This window comes from Nanorana parkeri, unplaced genomic scaffold (genome assembly GCF_000935625.1).
Source record: "Nanorana parkeri isolate BGI_ZX_2015 unplaced genomic scaffold, ASM93562v1 scaffold372, whole genome shotgun sequence".
Lineage (NCBI taxonomy): Eukaryota > Metazoa > Chordata > Amphibia > Anura > Dicroglossidae > Nanorana > Nanorana parkeri.
Window position 1 is genome coordinate 1,056,388 of NW_017306640.1, and position 7,452 is coordinate 1,063,839.

The 7,452-nt window shown below is 42.9% G+C and overlaps 1 protein-coding gene across 1 annotated transcript in view; it reads right to left on the reverse strand.

Annotated features, from left to right (window-relative positions):
• UBE2D3 (ubiquitin conjugating enzyme E2 D3) overlaps positions 1–7,452 on the reverse strand; it is a 41,330-nt gene that overhangs the window by 17,254 nt on the left and 16,624 nt on the right. The window lies entirely within an intron of this gene.

Here is a 7,452-nt window from a genome sequence, read left to right on the forward strand (position 1 = left end):
TGAAGGAGGCTATGGGGTTTTTTGGGGGGACACAATCTGGCAATAAGAATCCTAGGCAGCTATTCTCGTGATTACCAGACTGCTATCATCATCATCCCTTCAGTGCCTGAAGCGCCTCTCCCACAAACACAGTCCTGCTACCCAGCTTGGACAGCTCTGACTGCCAAGCTAAGAAAGATTTGGCATTCAGGGCCCATTTACACCATTGTCCAAATCATCTCCAGACCGTTTCTGGACCCAAAATGCATCCTTAATGTATCCCCATGCTATTTTTGGCCTCTGTTCACACCAGCGCAGTCCGTTCCAGGCCAGAAAAATACTGCTAGTCTCGTCTGGAATGCATTGGAACACATCAAAAACACAAACGCACTGAAATGCACCTGTATGACCATTTAAATTGCGGTAAAAACGCAGCAACACAATGCACTGCGTTCAGATCTGGTCCAGAAAATGGTGGAAACCTGCCCTTGAGCAGAGGTGGGGTACTCAAAAGCTACTGAACATATGCGCTGGCACTTCTAAGCAGTCTTCATACCTTTCAATTTTTTTTAAAATATTTATTGGTTTAAGGGTCAGCCAAAAAAAACAAACAAACATTCAATTCACCCATCTTGCTGGCAAGGCAATGATAGTGTTTCCCACAGATTCACCTTTGAATTGCACCTCAAAAAAACACAAAGGCAATGCATATGCATTGAAGTACAATACAGTAACACTACAGTGTGTGGTGCAGTACAACACACAGTAACACTACAGTCGCTGAATTTACTTTTTTGAACGTTTTGGTGCATTGCCAGCTCAGACATTTGAATGGGCTGCCTTCATGCACAGGGAGTGAACACATTAAAAATGTTCATTAACAATGCACCAGGACACTAAGGTCTGAATGGGCACTAAAACAACAGGAAAAAAAAAAAAAAAAAAAGTCAGGTGGGATGGAAGGAGCGCCTGGTAAGTATTAAATCACTAGTCAAGCAGATGAAATTTGGAGTAAAATCAGATTCACGTAGCTCACAGATGACTGAATTTGGGCATGAAATGGTTGATAGCTGGAAATGTCCCACAGATCATTGCCCAATTAACACTAATGAATTCAGGAAATAAGGATTTGTAGATTAACAGGCCTTCGGAATGTCTTGCCTGGGGGCTGTGATCACAAAGCTGAGGGCTCATTTACACTATTCAGCACGCTAAATTGCTGAGTAAGGTGCAGCGGGGGGCAGTGCGACACTTTCAGCACATTACACCATTTATTTTAAACTTTATTTAGTGTACACAAAGCGTACACTCCAATCAGGTCTTTGCACCAAACATAATTCGCATTAGGATTTTATGGGGCACAGAAAACAATTGTGATGGCAATGATCAGTTACTGGAAAATGCCAGGTCACCAATCAGTAAGAAAAAACCATGGTTCATGCAGCCATCAGTTTTTTGCTCAGCAGAAATTCAAATTGTCTTCCTTAAAAGGAGAACTATTGGGTAAAGGCTTTTCTCCATAGTTCTCCTAAGGGTACCGGGAGGACACAAACTAGCGTCTTCCCATTACCCTAAGCTCAGTATACCGCGAGCTGTAGCTTGCTGAATACTGAGACGCCGGAACGGATCCCGACAATTATGTCTGGATCCGCCCAGCTGCGTGAGTGACAGCTGGCACTGCCCATCTAGAGGCAGTGCCAGCTGTACCAGCCCCAACCCCGTCCGTTCCGCCAGTCAGTGCTGGAGGATCGGAGCAAGGAGGGGAGGGGGGAATCCCTGCAGGGCGCTGTGAGTGACAGTGTGTTCGCTCACTTCCCATCTACTGAGCTGAACTGGGACCGTTTCACTGTCACAGGTCAGCTCAGATTATAAAAATCACTCACCTCATAATTCTCCTTTAAGGTACACCCAGTCAGGGCTAAAACTTAATGATATGCTCATGTCTGGAAAGGTCACACTTTTAGGCACGCTCACCAGATCTTCATAGTTTGGGGGAACTGTGGAAAATAATTGCCATGATATAAGATTTTGCATTTTCTCCATGTGCTTGTGTGGGTTTCCAGCAAGTTCTCCAGTTTGCTCCCACACTCCAAAGACATGCTGATAGGTTAACTGGCTCCTGTCTAAACCAGCCAGCGTGTCCAATAGGGACCTTAGGATTGTAAGCTTTTTTTTTTTCCTTGAGCTAGGCAATTGTTGGTGTAATTAGTTTTCATGAAATGGAAAAAAAATTAAAAAAAAATCAATCCCCTGTAGGTAAACTACACACATTGCCGTGATTTTAGTAAACCGTATTTGCAGATACATCCAATATCTGTTGAGAAATTGCCATATCACTTTATCCTTTTTCAAACTGACTTTCTAAATGGCAGTGTCTGCCTTCATTCTAACATTGTGGTGCACCATCAGTGCTGCGATGACAAAATCTGCAGTTTGCACCCCTTTAGAAGAGGGCCAGCCCTATCAAGTCACTAAAAATAAAACTGTATTGCAGCTTGAAAGCAGACATTTGGGGAAAAAGCAGCGAGCCAAATCACACCTACAGGAAATTATACTCATGGAGGCATTCTGTACACCAACAATGTAAGAACTTCTTCAGTTTGCTATATTGCAAGGAAGCAACATTCCAGTTTTAGAATATAACAGCAGCTGCAGATAGAAGTGATGGTCATTAACAGTCAAATCACAATAGGGTTTAGCAATTAAATAGTTTAGATTACTTTTTTCATCAAGTGGAGCTTTCCATTTAGGTTTTTGTCAGTATTTAAAGCTTAACTTAAAAAGGGGAAACAAAGGTGTTTTACCCGTGTAATGGGTCAATCTCCCCACTGCAGGAACTACTTGATTGCCTGGCCCTAAAGAATGACAACATGAAATACTTAACTTATTCCACTATTCCCCCCCAACTTTTACAAATTGCTCCCAAATATCTGTAAACACACCTTACAGATAAATTATGGAAGGTTAAACACCAGTGTTCCTAGGATCTAATAGATTAAGTAGGCCTGGTCTCAACAGAAATGACTGCCCAGCCCCAGATATATTTAATACCATGGGGGAAGCTATAATTTCTGTACAGGCGTTTATTTTTCTATGCAACACCCGACTTGAGAGATTGCATGTGCCTCCCTGACGAGGGGTAGGGGACAATAAAACCAGACATCCTAAACCTTCTCCACGCCACCATTTTTCTTTTAACATAGTATTTGAGGTTGAAGACACAGGTCCATCAAGTCCAACCTATTGCGTGTATGCATGTGCATCTACATGTGTATGAGTTCATGTGTGATCTTATTCTTGTGTACCTGTACCCCTGTATGTTACAGTCCCTGAGGAAATTGTCCAAACGTTGAACGATTCCACACTCACAGCTGAAATAAATGCATGTGGCAGCGAGTTCCGGACCCTAACCGCTATAACTTAGAAGAACCCTCTTGTGCTGAATTATTTTCTCCAACAATTTTAGGTGGTGGCTTCTGGTCTTTGTTTTGGAGTCCACCGTAAAAAGTTTATTGCCGATGTTGCTATCCCCGTTGAACATCTTGTACATCAGAATCATATCCCCCCTTAATCTCCTTATTTCCAGCGTGAACATGTTTAAATTTAGTAGCCTTGTCTCATAACTCAGGTCCTCCATCCCCTTAATGAGTTTGGTTGCCCTTCTCTGGACTCTTTCCAGCTCAAGGGTATCCTTTCTGTGGACTGGTGACCAAAACTGAACCGCCACCTCCAGATGTGGTCGAACCAGTGATCTGTAAAGTGGCAAAATTATAGACTTGTCTCCACAGTGCATTCCCTTTTTAATACATGACAGTACTCTGCTCGCAGCAGCCTGGCATTGCGTACTGTTATTCAATCTGTGGTCTACTACGACCCCCAAATCTTTTTCCATTTCTCACTTCCCTAGTGGAATTCCCATTAATGTGTATCCAGCTTGCCTATTTTTAACCCCAAGATACATTACTTTACATTTATTGACATTAAACCTCATCTGCCATGTAGTTGCCTACTCCACTATTTTATCCAGGTCCTCCTGTAATGTTGTAGTGTCTAATTCCGTGTCTATTACCCTCATGATTTTATGTTGTAATATTGTTGAACCTGGAAGCCAAGAGGTTATGTGTGGCTTTGCTCCACTTCTGACAAAGGAACATGTGCAAAATTTGCATGCCTGGAATGTGAAGGCCTGCCCACACCAGAACCTGGTGGGCCTCTCCAAGCTGCAAGACTTCTGGTTGCTCCCAGATGGTTGATGCCTGTCATCACTGTGGTACTGTCCGACTGAAACCAGGCCAGATGACCAAGCAATGGAGAGGTCCAGTGCTGAAGGGATAACTAAATCATTCAAAGCTTCAGCATAATGGACAACAAGCTTTTTACAGCAGACAAGTCTTCTGCACGTAAAGAGTTTACAGCCTGTCAAGCTGGGGTCCATTGTGAGAATGTTTCAGACCGGCAGACTGAAGGATTGTCCCAATTCCAGGGCTGGGTTTGCAAGCCCCAGGCAAGGAACAGCATGGTCCTGTGTCAGATGCATGAAACTGTCCAGTGACTGAATTATTGTCCCATTCAGCCAGAAAGTTGAGCTACAATAGTCTAGACTAGTACTGAGCATACAAAAACAGCCCCAGATGATTGGGCCAACTGACTGCAGAATTTGAACCTGAAAATGGAGTCAGAAATTTCTCTGGGAGGGGGAAAAAAAAAGAAGAGCAAAAACTGGATTGTGGAAGAGGGTCTGCTAGGAAGAATAAGGTCTGGGAAAGGGCTTCTAGTCTAGTCCACCTGCTCTCTAAACATAGAAATGTCCTCAACAGTAAGTTTTGTTAAGACGGGAAATGGCCATGTGGCATTGCTGGGCAAAACACTTGGGAGGAATGAATAACTTCTCTGATTAGGCCAGTCACTATGCAAAGCAGGTTTCACTAGCATGTGTGCTTTGGCAGACATGGGGCATTTGAGGGAGCCCAGGCAAATAACTTTAGGCTGGGTACACCTAGGCGTATCAAACATGCACGTTTTTACAGCGATTCCCGGTAAAAAAATGCGCGACAAACACACGTTTCCAAGGGCTACCTGGTTGTATCCCAATGGATACGCGCGGCAAATACACCCCAACTGTAAAACGCCCAGGTGGGAACCATGCCCATAGGCAATCATTGGTTTTCACATGTTGAGCGTTTTACAGAGCATAGGAACGCGCTGTAAAACGCCCAGGTGTGAACCAGGCCTTAGAGAATTTGGATGCAGGAAGCTCTAGGCAAGCCTGTGCTACATTAGTAAGTAGCGGAATAGTATCCTTAAGCGTAGAATTAGTGTCAGTAGACTGATGTTTAAGCACAAACTTGTCCAGAAAGAATTGGTTACACTCAGTTATTCTCAGCCGGGATACTCAACCAGCTTCAGGAGCATTGGGGGTTATATGGTTATTAGTGACCTTGTCACTGAGGCAGCAGGGACCCCGTAGCAGGTTTCTAGAGGCGTATGCTTCAGGTGGAGAGCGGTAAAGGCCAAAAAACATGTGCAACCTAGTAGGCACAGCACATAGAAAAGAGATTCACAGGGAACCACTTTCTGTCCATGCCCTGTGACATATGGAGTGTTGTGGCTGGGGGTAAGAGCATTAACCCCTCTGGGAGAGCAGCCAGAGAAAGTCACGCGGGAGAGTGCCAAAGCAGAACCCAGGTGACATGCCCCAACTGGAACCCAGTCTTCAGAGACAAGGTTCCACCAGTGGATGTAACGCAGTACTGGATTTGTGAAGTGCTCTGTGGCTTACAATGAGTCTTGATTGGTCCAAGCAGAGCACAGCGTACTTGGCACATTACAGGCCAACCTGCATCTTCAGCATGGTGGCATAAGGGTAGTCTCAGACTACAAACTGCAATAGATTAGCTCTCTGGCTCTGCAATAAGTGTGAAAAAAAAAAAAAAGGTCTAGTGAAAAGGGATAGCTTTTCTGCTCAGAAAGAGAAGACATCTATCCTCCGAAGACTAGCATAAAACTGGAGCATGGTGGGAGAGGTTACATTTTGCCATTAGCTGCGTTTACTAGTCTCCCATCTCCTGTAGACAGCAGTATAACCCTCCTGTCACAAAATTAAATAAATACTTTAAAAGTAAAACAGCAAGCTCTGTTATACCTTCAACATTAAGGAGGTTAAATAAGGTCTCCAGCACCCAAATACTATTTGGCAGTTAACCCCACTGCTTACAAACAGAGGATGTCTGCAGGGCAACTGCAAAACAAAATAGTTTGGCTTGTGAGCATATTTTATACTCCATACAATACATTTTTGAATCCACCGCGCAAGATCAGTGCCTTGTCATTTTTGCTCATCTCTATAAAATAAAAGCCGAACGTTATGAGCACCACAGCAGCGTTACAGTTCATTAGCTTGTTCTGCTGAAACACTTGCGTTAGGTTTGGTATGACTTAAATGCCAGAGATGTCTATGCATGTATAAATAAAATTAATAACATGATGCAAATGGCCATTACTGCTTACAATTCTCTATAGTCAGATTTGTCCAGTGTACTAATGGTAAACGTTCTTTAGCTTATGTTTTTATGATAATTGTTTATTACAGAAATCTTTTTTGTTAATGCAGCTGAAAATCTGTTATTTGGTTCAGAAAAGCAAGTAAATTGTCTGTTTGGATTTCAAGTTACAGGCATTCCTATAGAGCATTTTTGGGTTCTAATAAGCTATAACAAAACCACTGTTAGAAACAGAAAAAACATCAGTCTAGTCGTTTGGGAAAAATGAAAATAATTCCATGTGCCAGGCTGCCAAGAAAAAAACAAGATGTCATACAGTGTTCACTTGTGAATTAAGAGAAGACTAAAACAATCTAAGCAAGATAGAAATAGAGGATCCAGAATCACATCTGCAAGAGAACAGGAACATCAGAATCCCCATTCCAATAAACATCTTCGTTACATGTCATACCAGGGTCATATGAAACCTGAAAAAGCGACTTTAGTTTCCTGGCATTAGCATGTTTCAAAGAAAATTACACACTAAAAACTGGTAAATATACATAGACACTGTAGAAGTGGGGGGAAAAAAAAATTAAATAAAAAAAGGTGGGCATACACCAGGGGTGTGGAATTCCCATCGCTCGAGACATGCGGTTCACCTGCCATACTGAAACCACTAGGGCACATTAACAAGCAGGCTACATTTAGCCTTGCTTCGGGCAAGCAGGACTACATGTAGAGCAGGGAAGCCGCCACTCGTTTAGTAAAAGTGATTCTGGTGATGCCGCCGAGATCACCAATAAGCCTGCTTGTGTACTAGCGCAAGGGTAGGTTCACTTTTCCAAGTAGTTTGGGAAAATTAATTTCGCTCACAGATTGTGAACACTCAAGTCAGCGTGATAAAATCAGTTTGGTTATTTTTAGAGGTGCACGGAACTGGAAAATTTAAAACCGAAACAAAAACAAAAATTGTCAGGTCGAAACTAATACC